We start from the raw sequence: 25363 nt of genomic DNA, 5'->3' as shown, positions 1-25363 counted from the left end.
AGTGTGGGGGGATCCACCCTTCGAGAGCCCAATCCATCCCCTCCTTGGCTCCTGTTACTTTGAGGAAAGAGATTTATAGCTTAGGTTCCTAATGGTTCCTAATACCATCCAGAATGCTGATATTTGGTTATTCCCTCTCTCTGACCCAGAACTTGCTCAGAAATCTTTGCCCAGGGCTCATTAGAGTGTTCTAGTTGGTGTTATGCAAGTTGCATGCGGAGGCTTCTGCAGCAAAGAGTGGTACCTCAGAGCAGGGCTAGCTGCCCATTCTGATGGATGGAGATTGAAAATGCAGTTGGGGATGTCTTTCCAGTTGAGATGGAGGCAGTAGCTTCACTGTCGGCTGACCGGCTGGAGTTTAATCAAATGGTTTGTCTAGTACACCTCTTTAGTCATGCCATACCTTTTTAATCATAAAAGCCATGTGGCTTAGACCCCAAAATGTTTTTATGTGAATTGGGTTAGATTCTCTGTTTTATTGCTGTTTGATAACCCTGAAAAGAAGCAGCATGGCTTAGTGGAAAGAGCGTGCACCTGCGAGTTGGAGTACAAGGTTCTAATCCCAACTCCATCATTTGTCTGCTGTGTGACCGTGGGCAAGTCACTTAACTTCTCTGTGCCTCAGTTACCTCATCTATAAAATGGGGATGAAGACTGCGAGCCCTATGTGGGTTAGGGACTGTGTCTGACCTGATTATCTTGTAGCTACCCCTGTGGTTAGTACAGCACCTGGCACACTTAACAAATACCAGTCAATTACAGGTTTACACCACTCTGCCAACCCCACCCCACCCCTTGAAAATCCCCCCAGGTTCCGCTAGAGTAAGAGATTTCTGAGAATTGCTTTTCTAGCTATTTCTTATATGTGTCGCTCCTCTGTTTGGGATGGGTCTTTATGGTGAAGCATTGTCAGTCTTTTGACATATCTATAAAGGTTCATCCCAAGAGACCAAAGAGAGAAGTTCCTTTCAGATAAATGCAGGCATATCCCACAATATAGCCAATAGTATGTTCCTTGAAAACATGGATGTACCATGAATGGCGGTTCTTTGGGGTATGTTTTCCCATAGACTATGTTACGAATTGTAACCCATTCCAGAATCTCTAGAAAAATAGTAGGAATTCCTTTCCGGCCAATATTCTGTAACGGTAAATATACTAAACTATTGTTTAATCTCTTGAAGTCATTCAGAGCATCACATTAAATACGGAGATGTAATGTCAGTATTAGTCTTTGCAGAAGCTTAGGCTTGTTCTGCTGAATGTGGTAGTGATTTTTCAACTTCCCTGCAAAAGTTGTCCAATGTACGTTGACCGACAGCCTTCTTTTCTTCCTCAGAGAGCACCATATATTAGGTCGTCTTTCTGAATACTTCTACACACCTTTGAACTCCCTTCTCTCTCAGGGTACCATTTTTTAAAGTTTATCTACTTTTTTGAAAAATGATGCAAGATTTATTATCCTAAAATCTTAGCGGGGGGAAGAGCTAAGATTCTCTGCCCTTTCAGGTAGAGCAGAGAGGTTGGCTTTCAGTTTGTGGTGGCAAAAATGGGGCGGGGAGGGAATTGAATTCCCTTCAGTGATTGGATTTATATTTGGGCAGGGCTTACATAGCCATGGCTGTCGACAATTAATGTATTACATATTTCTGGATTTTACGTATGATGATGGTTAGGAACTGGGGACTGGCAGAGCAGGTGGGTTCAATATACATTTGAATTTGACTAGTTCAGCAAAAAGTGTGAAATATAGTTTAAAATAGCATGTCGGAAGGAAGTTAAGATCCTTGTTAGGGAATTGTATAAGTTTTTGGTATTTCCAATGACAGAGTGATGGATTAGAAAGGAAGTTTGGAGGGAGCTGTATTGTGATTTGTTATGTATACATTTTGTATTTATAAACATATTCTTTATAAGAACTCCTAAACCACATTGCTCCCAAACCACAATGAAATCTTTGTTCTATTTTTAATACCTAAAAAATTGTCACTTTAGACACAATAGTTAAGAGAAAATCCCTTCCAGGACTCAGACTTCAACTCTCATTAGGCCCAGGGATTTAAAAGAATCCATCTCCCAGGGACTCCAAAACTCTAACTTCCACACAAACTGCAAGGCTTCCAATTCTGCCCCCTCCCCCAAGATTTTGGCCTTTAATCAGGATTGGTTGTGCCCCCCACCCAATTCTACGGCTGACTATATAATTGCCTTATGCCGTCGAGTCGTCTCCGACCCATAGCGATGCCATGGACACATCTCTCCCAGAACGCCCCACCTCCATCTGCAATCGTTCTGGTAGTGGATCCGTAGAGTTTTCTTGGTAAAAATACAGAAATGGTTTACCATTGCCTCCTTATGTGCAGTAAACTTGAGTCTCCACCCTCGACTCTCTCCCATGCCGTTGCTGCCCAGCACAGGTGAGTTTTGACTTGTAGTAGATTGCATTCCACTCGCTAGCCACTGCCCAAGCTGGGAATGGGGGAGTGGAAATGCTTCTGCTGACTCTCCCTCCCATAGACGAGACCAGTAGAGAACTGCATACTCTCCAGCTGCGCTCCCGAGAGGGGATATCAAATATATGTGGGAGTGAAGATTTGGGAGACGGTATGCATTGGAAAGGACGGCTGTCCTTCGTGGAGTCTTCTAGGAAGACCTACTTTCTCTTCTGAAGCATCATTTTTTTTTAAGGGGATCATCTTAAATCCAGGTTCAACTTTGTTTTGGATCAATACAGTAAATATTTCAGTTTGGGAATTTCATTATACTCTAATTCTAGTTCAATATTTTTCATGTTGATCATTACAATATTTTAGCATATAGAGCTACAGAAGAGCCCTATTTTTTCTACCTCATCTTCCATCTGCTGCTAACAAAGATGTTCCTGAATTAGAAAGATGATAATTAAATTGTTATTTTGCCTAGGTTTTCCTTAGGAAAAGAACATTCATTTTAACTCCCAGGTTCTTCTCTGTCATCAATTAAAATCCACCTAACTTGAACTTTTGGATTTTAGATATAGATATGGTTTTAGTTTTTAAGAGCAGCACAGCGTACCGTATGCAAAGTACATAAACAGTGAGTTTCCCTGCACTTATGATTGTTCATATTTTAAATTGTTCTGAGCTATAAAAGAGCGCTGCAAAGAACACCTAGATGAAAGAAAGACTATAATTTCAGCCTGGGAAGAAGCAACATTTCTAGATTTCATTTCCAACTTTAAATTACTCCTTCTTTTGGCCTTATATTGCAGTGGATAAAGGAGGATAAGGATATTCCCATGTGACCAAGCTCATGGTGTCTTTCTGTGTAATAGTTATGGTACTCATTAAGCACTTGCTATGTGCCTACTATGTTCTAAGCACTGGAATAGATACAAGTTAATCAGGTTGGACACAGCCCCTGCCCCAAATAGAGCTCACAGCCTAAGTAGGAGGGACTAGGATTAATTTCCTATTTTACAGATGAAGTAACTAAGATAAAGAGGAGTTAAATGACTTGCCCAAGGTCACTCAGCAGACCCATGGCAGAGCTGGGATTAGAACCCAGGTCCTCTGACTCCCAGAAATGTGCTCTTTCCTACCCCGCCACACTGCTTCTCTGTAGGGAAGGATCCTGGGAGAAAGCAACCGTCTCTAGAGAAAAACCTGATTTCCCCATGGCGGTGACAGCATAATCCTCAGGGGAAGCCTAAGACTCCCCCTCCCTCCCCTCCCAGGCATTGTATGGCAGTGTCAAATAATGCAACAAAACAGCAGTCAGAAGGACTCGATTTCTAATCCCAGCTCTGTCTCTTGTCTGCTGTGTGACCTTAGGCAAGTCACTTCACTTCTCTGTGCCTCAGTTACCTTAACTACAAAATGGGGATTAAGACTGTGAGCCCCATGTGGGACAAGTGATTAGCTCATCTCTACCTCAGTGCTTAATACAGTTTCTGCCACATATTAAGTACTTAACAAATACCATTAGAAAACAAAGTAAACCATTGAGAGACCAATGCAGCAGACCCTCTTGGTTAGATTGGGGTTGCAGTCTTTGAGCAAGGGCTTTGTGAGGATCGCAACACCCGGAGACAGTCTTGAAGACAGATACAGGCCAGCTGGAGAACAAACCTGTTAGCGCACCAAGGATCTAGCTTTATTCTTCCACACCAAAGAGGGTGTACCAGTCCGCCATATGTCTTTTCAGCTACGTTCTTCTCCTGGCTAGGATCTCATTATGAATAATACCATCTTCTAAATTGAAGGATAGCTTTGTATGAGTGTTTGTGTGTGTGTGTTTAGTAGTTATTTAACACCCTAATAAATGATGTTATGCTGGGCACTGAAATACAACTAAAAGACTCGGTTCCTGCCTTCAAGGAACTTTTCTACAATAAACATTATAGACACTCTTTCAAAGGAAAGATCAAAAGTTTGCCAGCATACAATTTGAGGATGATAAAAAGGGGATGAGATGTGGTTTTCTGCAGGCTGCATTTTTGTTTATTCACCCCTCCCTCGGGCCCACAACACTTATGTACTATCTGTAATTTATTTATTTATGGTAATGTCTGTCTCCCCATTTCAACTTTAAGCGGAACGTGTCTACTAACTCTGTTATACTATACTCTCCCAAGAGCTTAGTACAGTATTCTGCACACAATAAGTGCTCAAAAAGTACAGTTGATTGATTACCACGATTGATTGAGGAGATATGTTCAGGGAGTAAGATCAGCTAGAGTCAAGAAGGGCAGAATACAGGGGACATAAAAGAGAGGGTGGCCACAGAGGAAGGGAGCAGCATGAAAGTAGAACCAAATGAGATTTTAAAGGCTGTCACTTGGCTACCTGTGACCCCAACTTCACACCCTTCTCCACTCTATTAGACTAATCAATCAATGGTATTTATTGAGTGTTTGTGTTCAGAGTGCTGTACTAAGAGCTAGGCAAGGTGAGCTCTTCCCACAAAAAAATCAAAAGTTGTAGATGCTTTCAAACTTTAGGAGTAGTTGTCTTTTTCAGTTCTATTTAACTTTGAGCATAATTTACAAAGAGCTTTATTTTCAAATCTTAGAGAGAGCCTACAGGGAAGGGGATCCCGGCATAGGAAGATATGAATCTGAATCTTGCATCCATCTGGACTCAGCTTCCTCTTCTTAGTATGGGGGTAATAGTCCTAAGAGAGCGACAGTATTGCCTAGTGGATAGAGTATGGACCTGGGAGTCATAAAGGCCTGGGTTCTAATTGCAGCTCTGCAATTTATCAGGAGTGTGACCTTGGGCAAATCATTTGACTTCTCTGTTCCTCAGTTCCCTTGTCTGTTAAATGGGATTAAGACTGTGAGCCTTATGTGGGACAGGGACTATATCCAACCTGATAATCTTGTATCTACCCCAGCACTTAGTGCCTGGCACACAGTAAGCGCTTAACAAATACCATAATTATTATTAATAACAGCTATCTTAATTCTCATTTAATTTTGTTTATTTTTATCATATTTCATTATGGATTTAAATGTGTACAGTCTATTTGACTCTTCTGGAAAACAGTTTTCTTTGCCCCATTGCCTTTACAAATTTTGCTATTAGAACCTCAGTGTGATCTGTTACCTATTATAGAGTTTTAAAAAAACATCAAATGGTATTCCTAAATTTCTCATTTTGGGGTTGAGCCATTTACAGGGAAGCAATCCATAGCTTCTTGGGTTGGTGAGGTTAACATTCTGTTTTAATATGATTTCCCTTCTGTGATGGCTGCCTACCGGCAAGAAGAAAACCCCAACATGTTCCAAGCATGCAACATGACCTAAGAATCTCAGTCCATTTGGGGTTTGATCAGCCCGATGCTAACAGGCTACTGGTGGTGACATTTTCTTCATCACAATCAAAGCCTGGCCTTCTGAGCATGTCTGGTGACTTAGAATGGTCAGGTTTACCAAAGCTTTAACCGAGCATCTTTTGACGATGGTTTCCCGTCACAAAGTTTGAATTAAGTTTATGCCCGATATTAAATTTCCATTCAACACAGGTCTCTGGTTATGGATACACACCGTTTAGGTTATAGGCTGAACAGATTCCCCCATGGCAGTCCTTTGCTGCCAAATTCCAGTCAAAGATTAAATCAGAAAGGAACACCTGCGTCTTGAAACCTGAGTATCTAGTTTTTTGGGGGGTTTTTTAAGAAAACATGGGGAGAAGGCACTGAGAAATACACACTAGTTTGGACCCACAACTCTGCTGCGGCTGCTGCTGCTGTGAGGGTCATTCTGAGTAATCGAATGTTTAAACTCCCTAATCAGCTCTCAGCAGCTGGCAAAGAAAATTCCCATTGAAATACTTAAATACTTCATTTCTCTCCTTGAATTTCCATCCAATTCAGTAGATGAAAGGGCAGCAGGCTTCACCCAGGAGAATAGGTTTGTACAGTGCAGGAGATTAGAGTCTTTTTCCAAAAACCTCTCTTTCTTTTCACCCAGAAAGTGATGGTGTTGAAAGCCACATTAGTTGCCATCACTGTCGCCAAATGCAGTTCTAAACAATGGCACCGTGCCAGGTGATTTGGAGGCTTACAGAGCGGGGAGGAGGCGTGGTCCCTTGCTTTCATGAATCTTAACATCTCAAAGAAGAAAGCACAAAGATATGTTAATAATAATTATGGTAGTGGTTAAGCGCTTACTATGTGCCATATACTGAACTAAGCGCTGGAGTAGATACAATACACGTGGATTAGTCACAGTTCCTGTCCAACCTGGGGCTCGCAGCCTTCAGGGAGAAAGAACGGGTATTTCATCCCCATTTTATAGATGAAGAAACCGAGGGCCCCGAGATGCTGTGATTTGCCCAGAGCTACAGAGCAAGCAAGTGGTGGAGCAGGGATTTGAACCCATGTCCTCTGACTCCCAAGCTTCTGCTGTGTACATTTATACATTTTATGAGCAAGGATCGGTACAGAAACACTTGAACATTTAAAATCTTTATATACAGCACATGACAATGGAGAAATGTAGGTTATGTTGGGATTAAGAAGAATGTGGTGTTCAGCACTGAAAAGGGGGAATTGAAGGCACAATTCAAATGAAATACAAGGCAGTACAATCAATCTATTGCTCTTGTCTGTAAATGGGAGGTAAAGACATCTTGTGGAAAGAGCATGACGTTGGTAGTCAGAAGGCCTAAGGAGGAGTGTGGCCTAATGGAAAGACAATGGGCCTGAGAGTCAGAGAACATGGACTCTAATCCCTGCTCTGCCATTTGCCTGTTGTGTGACCTTGGACAAATCACTTAACTTTTTTGGACTTAAGTTTCCTCAGTTGTAAGATAGGGATTCAATACCCATTCTCCATCCTGTTTAGACTGTCAGTCCCATGTGGGAAAGGGACTGTGTCTGACCTGATTATCTTTTATCTACCTCAGGGCTTGGCAAATAGCACAATTATTGTTATTCTTACTATTCTAATCTCAGTTCTCCCACTAGCCTACTGAGTGATCTTACACGTGACATCTAATCTCTCTCTGCCTCAGTTTTCATCTGTAAATTCTGTTGTACTTATTGCAGTGCACTGAACATAATAAGAGGTCAGGAAATGCGGTTGATTGATTGATTGTAAAATGCGGGTAAAGGTTTACACTGAGACAGGAGAGGCGGAGCAGCTAGGCAGCTGATCCGGAGACCAGGGGATGGACATCTAGGCCTGGTGGCAGGGGTTGAGCATCCAGGAAGCTGGCCTGGGGAGTAGAGGATGGGCAGGATAGGCAGCTTTCCCAAAGGACAAGGGACGGGCAGCTAGACTGGGTGGCAAGGGGACAGGTGGTTGTGGCTGAATGGCAGGGCTGGGCAATGGGGCCTGAGAGAGGTGAGAATGGAGAACGGTAGAAAGAGGACTTACTCTCTCCTGGACCCAAGTGTCTAGTTTTCAATCTACAGAAGACAAAATATTCACATGGGTCAATTACTGGGTGCATATTCAACTTTTCAATCCAATCCTTACAACTTTAATTTACATGATCAATGCGTCCCCGGTCTAATGGTTCAATTCCCCCAATCCGCTCAGCCAGAACCTGCTCCATTTTTCAGTGGTCGGCCTTTGGCCAAAGCTCTTAATACCTCTGGTCATCGATTTCTGGCTGTCGCTGTAGGAGAGAGGGGAAAATGGATCTCGAGGCGCAGAAAGGTCATAAAAACGCTGCCAGGGCATTTGTCTGTGCATCAAACTATTCTGCTCCCTGGGTAGGTTCAGGCACACTTTCAGATGTCATTCTTGTTTAGCAGAGCAGCTACTGAAGCCTTTTTCTTTGATGGCCTGGAGTTTTGCAGTTTTATGTGGTTTGACATCTTCGTGAAATCACTGTCCTTCTCCCAAAAGGGGGTGAATGTGACTGTTGCTATTTGTCCTGAAGCCTGATTCTCTAACAGAGTGGGTGATTTAGACATATCTTCACAGGGCTTCATGGCTTCTTGAAGCAAAAGGGCTTTTGGCTGAAGTGAGATGTCAGCATCGGTCTGTGTCTTAACCCTTTCGGGAACTGAGAACGGCACTTCTGCACTTTCAAAGTGAATTTGGGTATTTCTTATGAGATGGAGTTGAAAAGACATCCTGAGACTTTAAGCCCCATGTGGGGCAGGGACTCTGTCCAATTTGATTATCTTATATCTACCCCAGTGCTTAATGCAGTGCCTGGCACCTGGTAAGCTCTTATTTATGTTATACTGTCTAGTTGTCTCTGACCCATAGTGACGCCATGGACGCACCTCACCTCCATCCACAATTGTTCTGGTGTATCCACCGAGTGTTCTTGATAAAAGTACAGAAATGGTTTACCACTGCCTCCTTCCGAGCCGTAAACCTGAGTCTCCGCCCTTGACTCTCTCCCATGCTGCTGCTGCCCAGAACAGGTGAGTTTTGACTTGTAGCAGATTACATTCCAGGCGCTAGCCACTGCCCAAGATAGGAATGGAATAGATATGCATCTGCTTGCCTGTCCCTCCCGCAGTCAAGACTGGTAGAGTACTGGAAACTCTCCAGGTGCGACCCTGAGAGGGGAAGCCCTTAACAAATGCCATTAAAAAAAAAAAAGAACGAGGCCAGGCTGAGCAGGTAGGCAACTGACAGAGAAGAAAGAAAATGCAAGGAATTCTGATTGCTATAGACAGCAAAACTCTCTCTCATATTTAGATTTGCTAGCATAAAAGTGTGAAGTTACAGTTATGACTTCAACTGCCATCAGTCAAAAGTGTAGCTGGCTTCTATTGTTAGTTTCCTCTTAACTTTCAGAAAGATCCACTAAGTTTCTTTCAGATGGAAGACTCGACAGTCACTAGTCCATCACTAGCCCACCCTACCCCCACAATCTGCTCCCATCTGACTACAGTTCTGCTTCTTAATCAGCACAGTTAACGCTGAAGATTGTGATGACTATTATCTTTATTATTATTATATTTATGTGGCCATTGGCATGAAAAATTCCAGAAGAGCATTGATTTGATGGTTAAAAAGGGTATAAATTAACTCTTTCTCAGGTAGCTCCACTTAGGTAGTTACATTCAGACGTGATTAATTTCAGAATAAGTAGCCTCTCGAGGAGGTGAAGGAGGAATTAAGGTAGTTTATGCTGCTCAGATCGCCTTTCTTAAAAAAACATTCAGTCCACCTCTCCCCACTCCTCAGGAACCTCCAGTGGGTGCCGATCCACCTCCACATCAAACAGAAACTCCTTACCATTGGCTTTAAAGCACTAAGTTAGCTATGTCCCTCCTACCTTTCCTCCCCGATTTCCTACTATAGCCCAGCCCACACTCTTTGCCTCTCTAATGCCAACCTACTCAGTGTACCTAAATCTCGTCTATCTCAATGCCTGGAGCTCCTTCCCCTTCTGTATATGATGGACATCATTCTCCCCACCTTGAAAGTCATATTAAAATCACATCTCGTTCAAGAGGCCTTCCCCAATTAAACTGTTTTTCCCCTACTTCCTCCCCCTTTTGCTTATGCCTATGCACTTGGATCTGTACCCTTTAAGTACTTGATATTCACCCCTCCCTCAGCCCCACAGCACTTACGTACATATCCATAATTCATTTATTTGATATCCATCTCCCCCTCAAGTCTATAAATTCCTCATGAGGAGGAAATGTGTTTACCAACCCTGCTGCATTATACACTCTAAAGTGCTCAGTACAGTGTTCCGCACACAGTAAGCACTCACTAAGTTCCGCACTGATTAAGAGATTGAGAACTGGGATCTCCCCGAAAGGAGAAACCACACTCTGCTCATCCAGTTCCTACCTCTAGTGACTCAAGCAGAAAGTGCTAAAAAGCTTCCATTAGAATGAGCTTCTAATAAAAATTATTTCAAGTTTCTTAAGCTGCTGCCCTTCATCCAGTTTTCATAGAATTCCCCACACTCCCAGTGGTTCGTAAGTGAGAGCAACAAGCCCCTAAAATTTCGAAGTGACAGCATGCATAGCTGGACAAATATCCAGCTCCCTCCTATTGAAACAAATGGGAATTTCACATTTACTGTGCATCCAAGCCAGGGTGTAGTGCTGGGGGAAGAAACACACTTTTTGTCCTCCCATTTTTCCTTCTCTAGTTTCTTGGGTTATGATATTGCCAAATAACCGGTGGCATCACCACTGACCGTGAAATCTGGAGATGAAAGGTACTCTCCCGTTTGAGGTTCGAACATTTTAATGAGCAAATGTAAAGCAATCAGAAACAAAGTGTCAGATTTCCTTTATGCACATTTTTCTGTCTTCTCTGAGCTGAGGAACCAGATCCTATATCTCCTGGCTTGGGACTGTTCAGCTTACAGTCACCAAGGCCACTAGCGTTGAGACTATTTTTTGAATGCAGGTTTTCACCAGAAATTTCTGGTGTTGGTTTGAATGTGCCCATGTCTGCAGGGATAGTGCCATGTAGAGAAGGAAATGGTGCTTTATCCAGCACTTATGTGTGCTTGACTATAGTCAATTTATTGTGATTACCCCATGTCTAAATATTTCTATGTCTGCCCATTAGAGTATAAGTTCCTTGTGGAAAGGAAACATGTTTTCTATTTCTGGTGTGATTTTCAAACTGTTTAGTACAGTACATTGCACCCCAGTGGGCACTCATTATGTAACATAACTACTGCTAAGCAGCATGGCTCAGTGGAAAGAGCCTGGGCTTCAAAGTCAGAGATCATGGGTTCGACTCCCGGCTCTGCCACTTGTCAGCTGTGTGACTGTGGGCAAGTCACTTAACTTCTCTGTGCCTCAGTTGCCTCATCTGTAAAATGGGGATTAACCGTGAGCCTCACGTGGGACATCCTGATTACCCTGTACCTACCCCAGCACTTAGAACAGTGCTCTGTACATAGTAAGCGCTTAACAAATACCAACATTATTATTATTATTATAACTACTAAAAGTCAGGTAACATCTGACCTGTCTCCATGGCATTCCTCTACATCCCCTTAATGCCAACACCATCCATTTTCCCTTCGTGCATTTACAGATGTTGGTTTGCAACCCTGAACTCTTTGCTTCATAGGCCTTCCCAGACTGAGCTCCCCTTCTCCCTCTACCAGCCCCCCTTCACCTCTCCGCAACTTAACCCTCTTTTCCCCCCATTTCCCTCTGCTCCTCCCCCTCTCCCTTCCCATCCCCTCAGCACTGTACTCATCCGCTCAACTGTATATATTTTCATTACCCTATTTATTTTGTTAATGAAATGTACATCGCCTCGATTCTATTTAGTTGCCATTGTTTTTACGAGATGTTCTTCCCCTCGACTCTATTTATTGCCATTGTTCTTGTCTGTCCGTCTCCCCCGATTAGACTGTAAGCCCATCAGACGGCAGGGACTCTCTATCTGTTGCCGACTTGTTCATTACAAGCGCTTAGTCCAGTGCTCTGTACATAGTAAGCGCTCAATAAATACTGTTGAATGAATGAATGAATAGGCTCTGTCCCCCAAGTTCCCCACTCCTTCCCTTTAAGGCAGGGGTTTGGCAAAGCATAACACCCCTTGAGGTCCCCTGAGACACTATCTTCTACTCTTATCCAGAGAGGGCACCTCCAACTGAAGGAGATCATGCTCTCAATGAGAAGAGTCTGGGAACGTCTGAACCAAATAGATCAACTGGTGGGACACCAGAGGGCCCTGAGCCTGTCTCTTTTTTGGCGGTAGGGTGGGGAGGTGTCTCATCACTCTTTCTACTTGAGGAAGCTGTTGCCCCCTTTCTGAAACCAGGACACCCTCCTTCATTTCTCAGAACCATCTGGAGGAGCACCCAGTTCATAAAAATAACGTAGAGCATGAGACATTCAGGTGTCAGGCACAATGTAAATGTGGAATATAATAAAATTTGGGACCTTAACGCCTCTAAAAAAAGATTTCTGTGGGATGTATGACTCACAGAAGCAAGACCAGCAGCCAAGAAAGGCAGAGGGTGGGAAAATGAGATGATTCCAGGAAACTGAAGACTGTGGGGCTGAAGCCGTAAGTAAAACTTAAAGGGCTTTTCTTTCAGTACTGTCTCCATTCTCATTAACCATAGATTTCTCATTGCTTTCTTGATGAACTGCAGAATTCCAGGCTTGAGCACATCTCTGTTTCTTTAGGGAGAGGGGAGGGAGGTATGCGGCCTCCTTCTTAGACTGTGGGCCTCACCTGGGCCTGTAACTGCCCTGATTATCTTATCTCCACCCAAGAACTTAACAGTGCTTGGCACATAGTTAGGGTTTACCCAATGCTATTGTTGTTCTTGTTGCTATTATCATCATTATTATTATTAATCAGATATGGCTCCATTCATTTCAACTTCAATCAGTAACATTTATTGAGCACCTTTGATATGCAAATTCTCTACTAAGGCCTTCCTTGAGAGAGTTCAACATCATTCATTCATTCAATCATATTTATTGAGCGCTACTGTGTGCAGGGCACTGTAATAACCGCTTAGAAAGTACAGTTCGGCAACAGATAGCGACAATCCCTACTCAACAGCGGGCTCAACAGAAATAAAAGACAATGCCTGCCCTCGAGGGTATTCTTGTAATGGGGGAACCAGGCACAAATTAGTTTAGAGATAGAAGGACAAAGATAGTTATATAGATGAATTAAGTGCCCAAGTAGTAGAGCTAGTGAGTTGATATTGTACAGAAGTGTTACTAGCGGCTCTGAGGGTGTAAGTGCCAAAATGAGGAGGAGAAGAACATTAATTGGGTAAATCCTCCTGGAAAAGGTGGGATTGCAGGAGGGCTTTTCTATTTAACTTTAAAGTTTCAGGCTGGGGTTTTTTGAAATCATTTCACCCAAGTAGGTCACTTCTTTCCAACATTTGCAACTTCCTCTTCACACCATATGCAGCGTTTGAAATGAAGCTGATTGGAGTTCTCCCAGAAAAAACATGTTGAACAAGTTCAGGGCCTCAAATCAGTGAATGTAGAGAGACAAGCCCGAGTGTAGCTTGTGATTTTAGAGCTTCAACCTCCTGCCTTGGGAGGAGACCACTTTGGTTTTCTAACACTAATGCCGGGGAAGAGTAATAAACAGAGCAGAAACTCTCCACCCAAGCTAGTCAATCCTTGTTAAGGGGCACATTGACCCCACTAATCAGCAAACCTTCCCCGGTCTCTCCCTGGACACACAGCTTTCCATCTACAAAGTGAATTGATTTCTTATTTGGTTTTGTCAAAAAGCGTCACACCCCCAGGGCATTGAAGGAACACAGAAGCCAATGATAACAAATAACAGCAAGAAGCTAGGTACCTCAGGCCAAAGCCTGATCAAAAAGAATGGCATTGCATCGGTCCCATGTAGCCCAACAGAGGCTGCATCTCTCAGCTAGTAGGTAAAAGTGACTTTCTTGAAAAGGCCGCCAACAAAGAAGGCAAGAATGTCCTTTATTCCAGCCTCCCACCGGTCAGAAATGGAGACAATTAGCAAATGCATCAGAGGAGATTTTAATTATCTGGAAGAAACAAAGGGAGGGTGAAATAAGCTTTCTTGCCTTTCAAGGAGAAAGGTTTCAGACTATATAAACTTTCTAAAATCAGTACGAGATTGCATTTGAGAAATGAATAGGTAGGGAGAAAATATACTGTAAGTCAGTTGGTCAGTCGTATTTATTGAGCACTTACTGTGTGCACGGCACTGTACTAAACTCCTGGGAGAATACAATATAACCATGAATGGACATATTCCATGCCCACAGCGAGCTTACGGTCTAGAGGGGGAACAAGATCACTGCTTGACTGAGACAGTCTGAAGGTCTATCCAGCCAATACACTGCATTCATTCATTCAATAGTATTTATTGAGCGCTTCCTATGTGCAGAGCACTGTACCAAGCACTTGGAATGTACAATTCAGCAACAGATAGAGACAATCCCTGCCCAATAACGGGCTCACAATCTAAACAGGGGAGGCAGACAGCAAAGCAAAACAGAACAAAACAAAACTGCATCTCTCAGTTACAATGGGATGATTAGAGAAACTGTGATGCTTACCTTCAATACATTTATCCTCAGAGCTAGGGATGTACCCCAGCTTTTCCTCCACCCCTTTTGAAGCTTTCATCCATTCAGCTACTAAAATCCTTCCCATATACTCTCTGGTGGGAAAATGTTCCTGCTAACATTCCTGATTTTACCTTCTGATAATCTATTATGGACATCTCATCCATCAGTTCCTCCAACATCATTTTCAATAGATAGCTGGCAGAAACAGCCTCTGTAGTCCTTCGTCCTGGCGTTCCCAGCGTGGCGTATCTTGCTTCTAGCTGTCATTTGCTATCATGGGGTTCAGTATTACTTCACTGCCCCGGGAGAAGGGCATTTTTGGACATAACCAAATAAATCCATTCAGAGTGCAGCAAGAGAGCAGCTGGCCTGGGGAGAGGTGAGGGAAGAGGCCCATTTGCAAGGAAGCATTCTCGAGACTGTAATATATCTACCAACTCTGTTATGGTGTACTCTCTCAAGCACATAATACAGTGCTCTGCACACAGTAAATCAGCATGATTTATTATCATGAGAAGCAGCATGGCATGGTAGATAGAGCAAGGACCTGGGAGTCAGAAGGTCATGAGTTCTAATCCTGGCTTTGCCACTTGTCTGCTCTATAACTTTGGGCAAGTCACTTCCCTTCTCTGGACCCCAGTTCCCTCATCTGTAAAATGGAGATTGAGACTGTGAGCCCCACATGGGACAGGGAGAGTGTCCAACCCGATTTGATTGTATCCACCCCAGTGCTTAGTATGGTGTCCAGTGCATAGTAAGCGCTTAAATGCCATAATTATTATTAATAATAAATTGATTGATTGAAGAAATTGGTGCTTCCAGGCCCCCTCAGTCTAGGGACATCAGTCAATCCCACTGTTCAGTGGTAGTGGAACGATGGTATTTATTAAGCACCTACTTATGTGTCAAGCTCTGTTCTAAGTGCTGGGGTAAATAATAATAATAATAATGTTGGTATTTGTTAAGCGCCTACTATGTGCAGAGCACTGTTCTAAGCGCTGGGGTAAACACAGGGGAATCAGGTTGTCCCACGTGGGGCTCACAGTCTTCATCCCCATTTTACAGATGAGGGAACCGAGGCACAGAGAAGTTAAGTGACTTGTCCACAGTCACACAGCTGACAAGTGGCAGAAATACAAACTATTCATGTTGGACAAAGTCGATGTCCCACGTGGGGCTCACAGTCTTAATCCCCATTTTACAGAGGAGGTAACTGAAGCCCAGAGAAGTCAAGTGACGTGCCCAAAGTTACACAGCAGACAAGTGCCAGAGCCGGCATTAGAATCCAGGTCCTTCTGACTCCCAAGCCCGTGTCCACCCACTAGGCCATGCTGCCTCTCAATACACTACAACACAATATAGCAGTGCAACCAGTAAATACTGGGAGCTCCAAGCTGCTTCCTAAGGATGAGCCAGTACATGGATGAGGTTTGGGCAATTATTTGATGACTATAGGGAGTGGCGACAACCCAGCTACGTACAGTATTTCTAGTCTAAAAGTGAATTTGGGGCTGAATTACCCAAATTGTCTGACTGCTCTCCTGAGATTTTAACTCTGCCCCATTCTGCATTTTGCTCAGTGATATCCTGGCCTGTGACTGACCGTTTCCGAACAAAGTCTAGCGCATAAATGTTATGGCAGGGGACAGGGAAGAGTTGCAGGGCACTAACGTATCTAGACAGGAACTATTGACTCAGGATGAGCGAAGGGGAAAGTAGAGTCAAGCGATGTTTTGAACCCATAAAGCACTATACCATCACCTTCCACCACTACTTTCTTTAACCCAAAAGCATCTGAAGCCCTTCTGAAGCTTTTTCACTCTGATAGTGGAAGATTGTGGAATAATTAAAATTGAGACCCTCTTGAGCATGGTCACTTCAGAATACCTGATTGAAGATGTGTTCATTGCATCTTGGTTCAGAAAACTCTCCAGGGGGTTAAGGACACACAAGGATTATTCAATCAGAACCCTCCAATCACTGGGAATATCCTCGCATTGCCATTCCAGGCGTGCCGATACAGTTTCTGAAGAAGTTGACTAAACTGAATGATTTCCTGCCATCTTTGATAAACGTGATACAAAAAAAAAAATCATTTGTCCTTTAAGATGTCCTGGGAGGCAGAGACGAAATTTCTGAAACTGTCCAATGTGCTTTGATGAGAAAGTAATTAAAGTCACTGACTGAACTGTCCACATGTTTGAGTCAGATAACAATGTAATTGACTGTAATGGTCTCTATGCTGAAGGACGGTAATCAAAAGATAAATGTGACTGAAACCAAATTTGCCCTGAGTAAATTTATTGACTATTTCCAGCATTTCATCACTAGTAATGTTTAGTTAGAAGTCAAATTTTACTCTGGTAACTGCATGGATTTGTCATGCTTTGCTGACTCTTTTCTTCTTTGGGGTGTGAACAGAAATGGAGGTAAAGAAGAAATCAGTCAGTCACTCGATTAATTCCCCTTTTATTCAAGGTTTTCTTTCTCTTGTTCCCCTCTTGAAACGTGACGTGAGGACATCATTTAAAATATTGTTTAATGTATGTAACGTAAAGTATAAAGGCAGGCTTTTGCATCAGAGTGTTCTGGAATTCAGTCAGTCAGTCGTATTTATTGAGCACTTACTGTGTGCAGAACACTATACTAAGAGTTTAGGAGTGAACAGTATAGACATATTCCCTGCCAGGATGAGCTTTCAGTCTACGGGGGAGACAGACATTATATAAATAAATTATAATTCAAGCAGCCTCCATTCAGGCAAAACCATGTATAAGCATTGGTTGATAAATTCAGGGATATTAGTCATCCAGACAAATCTCTTTCCCCAAAAGGAAGTAACTTTAATCCCCTGCTAGGGTAAATTTGCTACCTTTAGAAGGGGATGAAAAAGTACCAGAGAAGCCAGCTCTCATGTGTGGGTCAAATCATATGGCCAGAAAAACTGGGGTTGAATAAAATTTGAGCTACCCTATTAGTTGTCAGTTAAGTTGCACAATATGGAAGCAGGAGTGAATAAACAACATAAAAGATGGCGAATGAGAAAAGATTCCTCTTTAAATATGGGTCAGCTTAAAGCTTCTAAAAGATAAATTTAACCAGAAGTATGGCTTATGATATGAAATATTTTATAATGGAATTTAATTTGTTCCTCGACGCAAATGGACTAAGTCTAAAAGAAGACTTATAAAGAATTGAATATTTTAAATAGATCAAGGGAAGATACCATGTCATTGTTTAATAGCTTTAATCGATCAAAGCCCAAAAATGGTCATCCAGAGATTTCAGAACTTTTTATTGAAGGACCATTAGATTGAGGAAAAGTTCAAATTTCTTGTAAACTATCATGTACAAAGTGAAAGTTTTAGAGTCTATTTTGGCATTTTATTAAATTTCTTCATTAGATATCAAATAGTGTAAGAATGTGGCCATATAAACAGAATTATTGGAACTGGGTGCCTTGAATTAATGAATCCAGTAAAATGTTAGCTAGCAGATTTTAATTTATTGTGCATGCGACTGATGGAAAAAACAATAGATACAGTTATGGAGCAGAAAATAACCAGAACTGGTCAAGGGTAGTCAAATTAAAAACAAAACAAAACATGAAAAGAGAATGGAAGTAGGAATTAAATTATAAAATATGGTAAGAATCATTCTGCATTTGGGAAAACCTTTTATTGCAACAATGATATAATCATTTCACATTGTTTTGTTGATTCAAGAAGAACACAGGAGCCAAGAAGGAACATTTCTTTTCAGTCTGGGCACCTACATAAGTACTGTTTCACAACTGATTTAAAAGAGGGTAAAAATGGAAATGCTTTCCCTGGTGTTCAGAAGTAACATTCAGATCATTTACTGAAAACTATTCCAACCATGCCCTCTTATGATATACCAGTATAATTCATAGATAAGAAATTTTATAATTTATTTGTAAGGCGAGTAGTGTGGTGATTTGGGAATTGCAAACTTTTTTTGTTAACTAAAAGAGAGCATGACTTCCCAAGTAAATGTTGACATTAGGTATCAAAAGTTCTTGAAGGCAATGGGAAATTATGCATGAGCTATAAAATTTACTTATAGAAAGACAAATCCTTAAGGAATGCACCCCTAAATTTGAAGAAAAAAAAACAGAAAGGGAAATGAATGTGTTAGAAATAGAGTAAGTAGCCTGGAGCATTCATTGGTGATAGTAAAAATGATGATTGCTTAGGTGGTTTCAACTGAAAAAAAAATCTAAATATCTCTGTAGATAGATAGATAGATATAATCTCAATAATACATTTCCCATATCTGCAAAGATCTTCAATATTGTTGTACTTTTGTTAGAAAGTAAAGCCACAAAAGTGTATATTGATGAAATACTACTCTGCAACGCATCACTAGGGAGCATGGCAGGAATTGAACAGGCATTGGTTAATAGATATGGAGCAGGCGTGGAGCTGAATTTACTTTAAAGGAGGCCTCATCTTCAGGGAGAATATTATTGTCATATGGTCTGAATAGATCAAAATTGAAAGCAACAGATTAAGATGACACTCCCAGAAAACAAGGAGAGATTCCAGAAGACTTTTAGGAATCTTATATTTCATTGGAAATTGTTTGAGTGCAAATGGATGCTCATGTGTGTTACTGTGTGTAACAGTAGTGGTAGTGTTAATTGAGTATCCACTAGGTACAATGCACTGTACTAAGCACTTGGAAAAATACAACACAAAGAAATGATGGGTTGCCTTCTCTCTGGGAGTTTCCACTTCTAATGGACTTTACTTGAAAGAAAGTTCCTTATTGAGTCAGTTCAGGAAGAACTAAGGAGCAAACTATAAATGAACAGAGAGTGATTAAGACAGTCACTTGCCCATAAGGAATACTTTTAAGCATAACATGCTGGATTGATTATTCATGAAGGTATGTAGCACTCCCAGTGACACATTTTTCTCTCTTAGCTTTTCTTTTAAGAAATGTTAAAGGCATGTGTACACAAAATGACTGTCTAGAAACAGGTTTTGCTCCTTATAGCGAACATCCCAACCCATTTTAGCAGAAAGAATAATAATAGAGATCATCAGACTGTAAGCTCCTGTTCTCCTCCAAGGGACCACTATACTAAACGCTTGGGAGATTACAACATAACAGAGTTGGTAGACACATTCCTTGACCACGATGAGCTTATAGTCTAATGGGGGAGACAGACATTAATATAAATATAATAGCCAGCTTGCTGTGGTCAGGGAACGTGTCTACCAATTCTGTTGTATTGTACTCTTCCATATGCTTAGTTCAGTGCTCTGCACACAGGAGGTGCTCAATAAATACCACTGACTGAATGAGATCTGTCCACCTACAATTCTTTGCAGGATGATCCAACTGATTAGTCGCCATATATTGTATTTTTAAAAGTTCCCATTCAGGTCTACATGTTGTAAATATCTGTCTCATTCAGGAATAATACCCTCTTAGTTATTTCCTTCATTCAGCCACTAATTGTGTCATTTAAAGTAAGGAAAAAACAGTGAATTAAAGCTTGAAGGCAATTTTTAATGCATCAAGACACCTCAAGAGTCAATGGAGATAATCAACAATTCAAACTGCATCTACAGGTAGTTAGGTTTGAAATGCCATAGAACTTTATACAGCTGTTCCCTTATCCTTAAACAAAGAGAGGCCCAGCTATTTTCTCGTAAACCAGTCCTAAAGTGTATCTTTCCCATGTAAACTACCCAAAATAACAATGACAGTGAGAATTATACTATTACTATTAGTCCACTCCCCCTCTCAGGGTCACACCTCGAGTTTCCCGTTTTTTACCAGTCTCAGCTATGGGAGGAAGAGTCAAGCAGAGGCATTTCCATTCCTAGCTTGGGCAGTGACTAGCTAGTGGAAGGCAATCTGCTACAAGTCAAAACTCATCTGTCCTGGGCAGCAGCGGCATGGGAGAGAGTCGAGGGTGGAGACTAAAATTTACTGCGCAGAAGGAGGCAATGGTAAACCACTTTTTTACCAAGAAAACTGTATGGATACAACTACCAGAACGATTGCAGATGGAGAGCGGAGCGTTCCGGGAGAGATGTGTCCATGGCATCGCTACGGGTCGGAGACGACTCGACCACATAAGACAGACATTGGTCCACTCAGTTATTCCAGAGGCCTCAGTCTGAATTAAGAGTTGATAAAGATTTATGAGACCCAAAGAAACGCCTTGGTTTTCAAGCATTCTGTGCATCACTGACAGATCTGAGGTTAGCTCACGGATGAAAATTGAAGCTTTCAGCCACCAGCTCCTCCTTGAACTACTATTGCAAAATGTTAGGTGGGAGGGACTGAAGTGGTTCAATGACTTTTAAGTATAACTTAGGGCAGAGGGACCTAGGTGCTTCTTTTATTCCATGGGTCTTTTCTTGTTGAGAATATTTAGTCCTGTCAAAGCGACAGTGTACATCTTGCATCGGTAACAATAGCGTGTGATAATTAAAGAGCTAGAACTGAAACCCTAATGACAGTTTAACAGAGAAATGGCAGGGCCATACTATGTACCTTCGTTTTACCAGCACCTTTTAGCCTGAGGTTGTTCAAAGTTGGAAAAGGAAAGATTTTATCCACCAATGATATAATTCAGAGGTCTACAACATTTTCGTACAGAAGAGCCAATTAAAAAAGACATTTTTGAGCGGTAGATGCACAGAGAACATGTATTGAATTGAGATAGATGTAGTTTATTACATTATGGAGGTGTAATTGTGAAATTAAGAAGGGGAGGGGAAGGGAAGGGAGAGAGGGAGAGAAAGGAGAGAGAGAGAAACACAATCAGTTGCTGTTTAATCTTTCTTTGCATTTGGGTAGATATCAGGTGGGTGCCATTTTGGCAAAATCAATGTTTAAAAAATTAACAGAATTGTTAAAAGATGGTAGGTATTAGCTTGGTTACCTGGAACTGACCCCGGAGGTCTAAAACAGATCAAAGTAGGTTTACTTGTAAATGGGTGGAGGCAGAAGGGAAGCAACTGCTTTGAATCGAATGCCTCCTTCCACTCATGAGGGAAGGAAAGGAACTTCACTATTCCTGCCACCACTGCTGCTGGCTCCTTTACTTCATCCCTCCTTACTCTCCTGTCCTTAAACTATTTTAACCTCTATCTCTCCCTGTATATAGACCGCAAATTCCTCGTGGCAGGGATAGCATTTACCAACTCTGTTGTATCGTACTTTCCGGGCGCTTGCCATTCAGTAAGCACTCGATTAATACTATTGAGTGATGGAGCCTTCAAAACTGGGGGGTTCTGTGATTTTTCTGACAGTGATTTCAGTGAGTTTTCTTTAATGGTTTTGGTATAAGAGGCCAGACAACTAATCTTACGTTTTCTGTGTGTAAGTTCTGGAGGTCTTCAAACAGGCAGTTATTTGCTCTTGAGGATGTTGTTATATCCTTGATTTCTAAATTTATCCACAGCCCATCTTTTAAAATAGTTTTATCCAAATAGAGTGATAATAGTGCCAGTTCTTATAGCACCAGCTCGATCACCGTGCCCTCATCTCATTTCTCTATCTCACCGGCCACCACTCTCCAACATCCTCCCTCTGGCCTGGAACTCCCTCCCCATCCATATACGCCAGACCACCACTCTCCCCACCTTCCAAGCCTTAAGGCCACCTCTCCTCCAAGAGTTCTTCCCTGATTAAGCCCTCTTTTCCGTGTCTCCCTCTCCCTTCTGCAACATCTATGTACTTGGATCTGTACCCTTTGGGTATATTTGATATTCACCCAACCTCAGCCCCAATGCACTTACATCCATATCCATGATTTATTTATATTAATGTCTGTCTCCCCTTCTGGACTGTAAGTTCACTGTGGCAAGGAAAGTGTTTACCAACTCTGATGAATTGTACTCTCCAAAGCATTTACTACAGTGCTCTGCACGTAGCAAGTACTCAATAAATACCACTGATGGATAAACAATAGGCAACACTCTATTTGGCCACTCATTCTCATTTTTACTTGCAGTTATTACTGTTGACAGTTGAATTATATGCTTCAGTGAATTATTTCATTTGAGCTTTTGAAGAGATGCAATCATGACATTCTAATGAATAAATAAAATGATCACATGATTCTTTGATTTAAGGATTGGTGTATTTTTTGTCAATATCAGGCTCTCATTATCTTCTTCACCAGACTCCTCACTTCCTGGACACCCAGCTCTTGTGGTTCTCAAAGGCTCTCATCTGGAGAAGGAGGTCAGGTGTCTGGAAGGGGAGAGGAAGTGGTCTCTGCCCTTTTGGTTTTTGTTTGTGAAAGAAAAACATTTTTTTTGCTTCTCTCAGTGCTCATAATCCCCAGCTCATAGTAAAAAAAAAATCCCTTTAGCACCATGTCTGTCCAACCCATTTCTTTTCTGAAATGAATCATCCCCTGCTTTTTAAAAAATAAATCCTTTGCGCTCCTCATGTGAAAAGCACAGCAGGTACGTGGGGTATATCATTTGGAGAACAGAGCAGGTTTTGTTCTGATAATCTCGAAAGAACAGTGAACGGGATGGTGATTTGAGCCACTCTCTGTTCGCATGATTTCTTTGTACAAAGAAGCTATGCAGTCTCTACAGAAATGCTCATCTGAAGTGAGAAGTAGTGAAGGTTTGCTAAAATCTGGGTCTTTCTCACGTTTTATAAGGAATAGCACTGCTAAATCATCTTCTTTCCTTAGCACATCTCTTTTAGACTAGCAATTAAATTGAGACTAGCCACTGCTACTCTCCAGTTTAATGGATCTGGTAAGTATGTAAGCTAGCTCTATGCGTATTTGATTCATTATAAATCTATTACCCCAAATAACATTATGTTATTTCTTAGTGTTCTTTAGAATAAAAGAATAATCCTTTCTGTTGCATTTTACATGTATATCTTCCTAATCTCTCTCTTTAACTTAATGATGATGTGTGACTTTACTCTCTCTTTCTCTTTTGCAATCTCTTTTTTTAGTTTTTACAATACCTATTATCTGCTCTAGAGTTCCTCTGTTATCCTGCAAATTCTGACTTGTAAGGAGTCAATCTGGTTTTGCCATAATGCAGCCAGGGATTTGACTAACATTCTAGGCCCGCATAGTCAATCTATGATGGTATTTAATAATAAATGATGGTATTTGTTAAGCGCTTACTGTGTGCCAAGCACTGTTTTAAACCCGGGGGGAGATACAAGGTGATCAGGTTGTCCCACATGGGGCTCACAGTTTTCATCGCCCATTTCCAGATGAGGTGATGGAAGCACAGAGAAGTTAAATGACTTGCCAAAGTCACCCAGTTGACAAGTGGCAGAGCTGGGATTAGAACTCAAGATCTCTGACTCCCAAGCCCGGGCTCTTTCCAGTAAGCCCACACTGCTTCTTGCTTACAGTGTGCTAAAACACTGTACTTTAATCCCCTGGGGCAATTACAAATTAATCAGATCAGAAGCAATCCCCGTCCCACATAGGGCTTAAAATCTAGAGGAGAAGAAGAAGATGTAGTTCACAGGAAACACATGGAAACACTTTTGGACGTAAAAGATGAGGAACACAAATGCCACGGAGACAGTCGATCAGTGGTATTTACTGAGACTTACGGTGTTTAGAACACTGAATTTGCCAGCTGAGACAGTACAATACAATAGAGTTGGAAGACAGAAGACGTGAGCCCTGCCCACAAGGAACATACAGTCTAGAAACACAAACGAATAATCCTCCCAGGAATATGCAAGCATGCTCCCGTGCACACACACCAGAAACACTCTCTCTGCTCTCTCTCCATCCACACACAAGCACATACAGAGTCCATTACCCAGATAAAGAGAGACGAGGCTAGAGACACAGGCACCAAAAGACCAGTCACAGAACCATAGCAACCAACGCAGAAATAGAGACTGAGGCATGGACAGTTCTCTAGATTGTCAACTCATTGTGGGAAGGAAACGTGACTACCAACTCTGTTATATTGTACTCTCCTAAGCACGCAGTACAGCTTGGACAGCAAAAGGTAGAAAGACAAATATGACCAGAGGCAGCAAAACATATTCACAATATTGCTATAGATGCTATTTTGATCCCCAACTGTTAAGTCTTTTTAACAACCTGTTGCATTTTTTAGTTGCTCCTGTCAAACTGGTAATATAAATCAGGAAACGAACCATTAGCAGGAAAATTTTCTGATGTCGGGATACCATATCCCTGATATCTGTCTCTTCCCATCTCCGAAAAAAGAGTCAGAAGATATAGTAGTAGTTTCTTCCTGACACATTTCCCGGGGCAGAGACTGGCAACAGGTTCCCACTGCTCTGGCTTGGCCTCCTGTTCCACTATCAATCCCACAATCTCTCTGGGATCAGGATGCCTGTATAGTCACCCAAAGGAATTACGTTCCATTGTGGTTTTTGTTGTTGTTGGGTTGGTTTCTTTTTTATAGTATCTATTAAGTGCTTACTGTGTGTCAAACACTGCTGTAAGCGCTGGGGTAAATACAAGTTTATCAGGTTGGTCACAGCCCCTGTCTTACATGGGGCTCACAGACTAGTGGAAGAGAAGAGGATTTAACCCCCATTTTAGTGATGAGGTAACTGAAGCACAGATAAATGACGTGACTTGCTCAAGATCATACAGAGAGTTGTGGAGGTGGGATTGAGAAGCAGCGTGGCTCAGTGGAAAGAGCATGGGCTTTGGAGTCAGAGGTCATGAGTTCGAATCCCAGCTCTGCCACTTGTCAGCTGTGTGACTGTGGGCAAGTCACTTAACTTCTCTGTGCCTCAGTTATGTCATCTGTAAAATGGGGATTAAGACTGTGAGCCCCACGTGGGACATCCTGATTCCCTTGTGTCTACCCTAGCGCTTAGAAAAGTGCTCTGCACAAAGTAAG

The 25363-nt window shown here is 41.9% G+C and overlaps 1 protein-coding gene and 1 non-coding gene across 4 annotated transcripts in view; one reads left to right on the top strand and one right to left on the bottom strand.

The window, feature by feature from the left end:
* The window catches only part of XKR4 (XK related 4), a 272001-nt gene that overhangs the window by 191389 nt on the left and 55249 nt on the right, over positions 1–25363 (top strand). The gene's annotated exons all lie outside the window — the stretch shown is intronic.
* LOC114813508 lies at positions 8882–9019 on the bottom strand. Its single transcript, XR_003761225.1, has one exon. It is a non-coding gene; the product is annotated as a small nucleolar RNA SNORA7 (small nucleolar RNA).

The sequence above is a fragment of the Ornithorhynchus anatinus genome, chromosome 7 (genome assembly GCF_004115215.2).
Source record: "Ornithorhynchus anatinus isolate Pmale09 chromosome 7, mOrnAna1.pri.v4, whole genome shotgun sequence".
NCBI classification, from domain to species: Eukaryota; Metazoa; Chordata; class Mammalia; order Monotremata; family Ornithorhynchidae; genus Ornithorhynchus; species Ornithorhynchus anatinus.
This window is presented reverse-complemented; position numbering and strand designations above follow the sequence as displayed.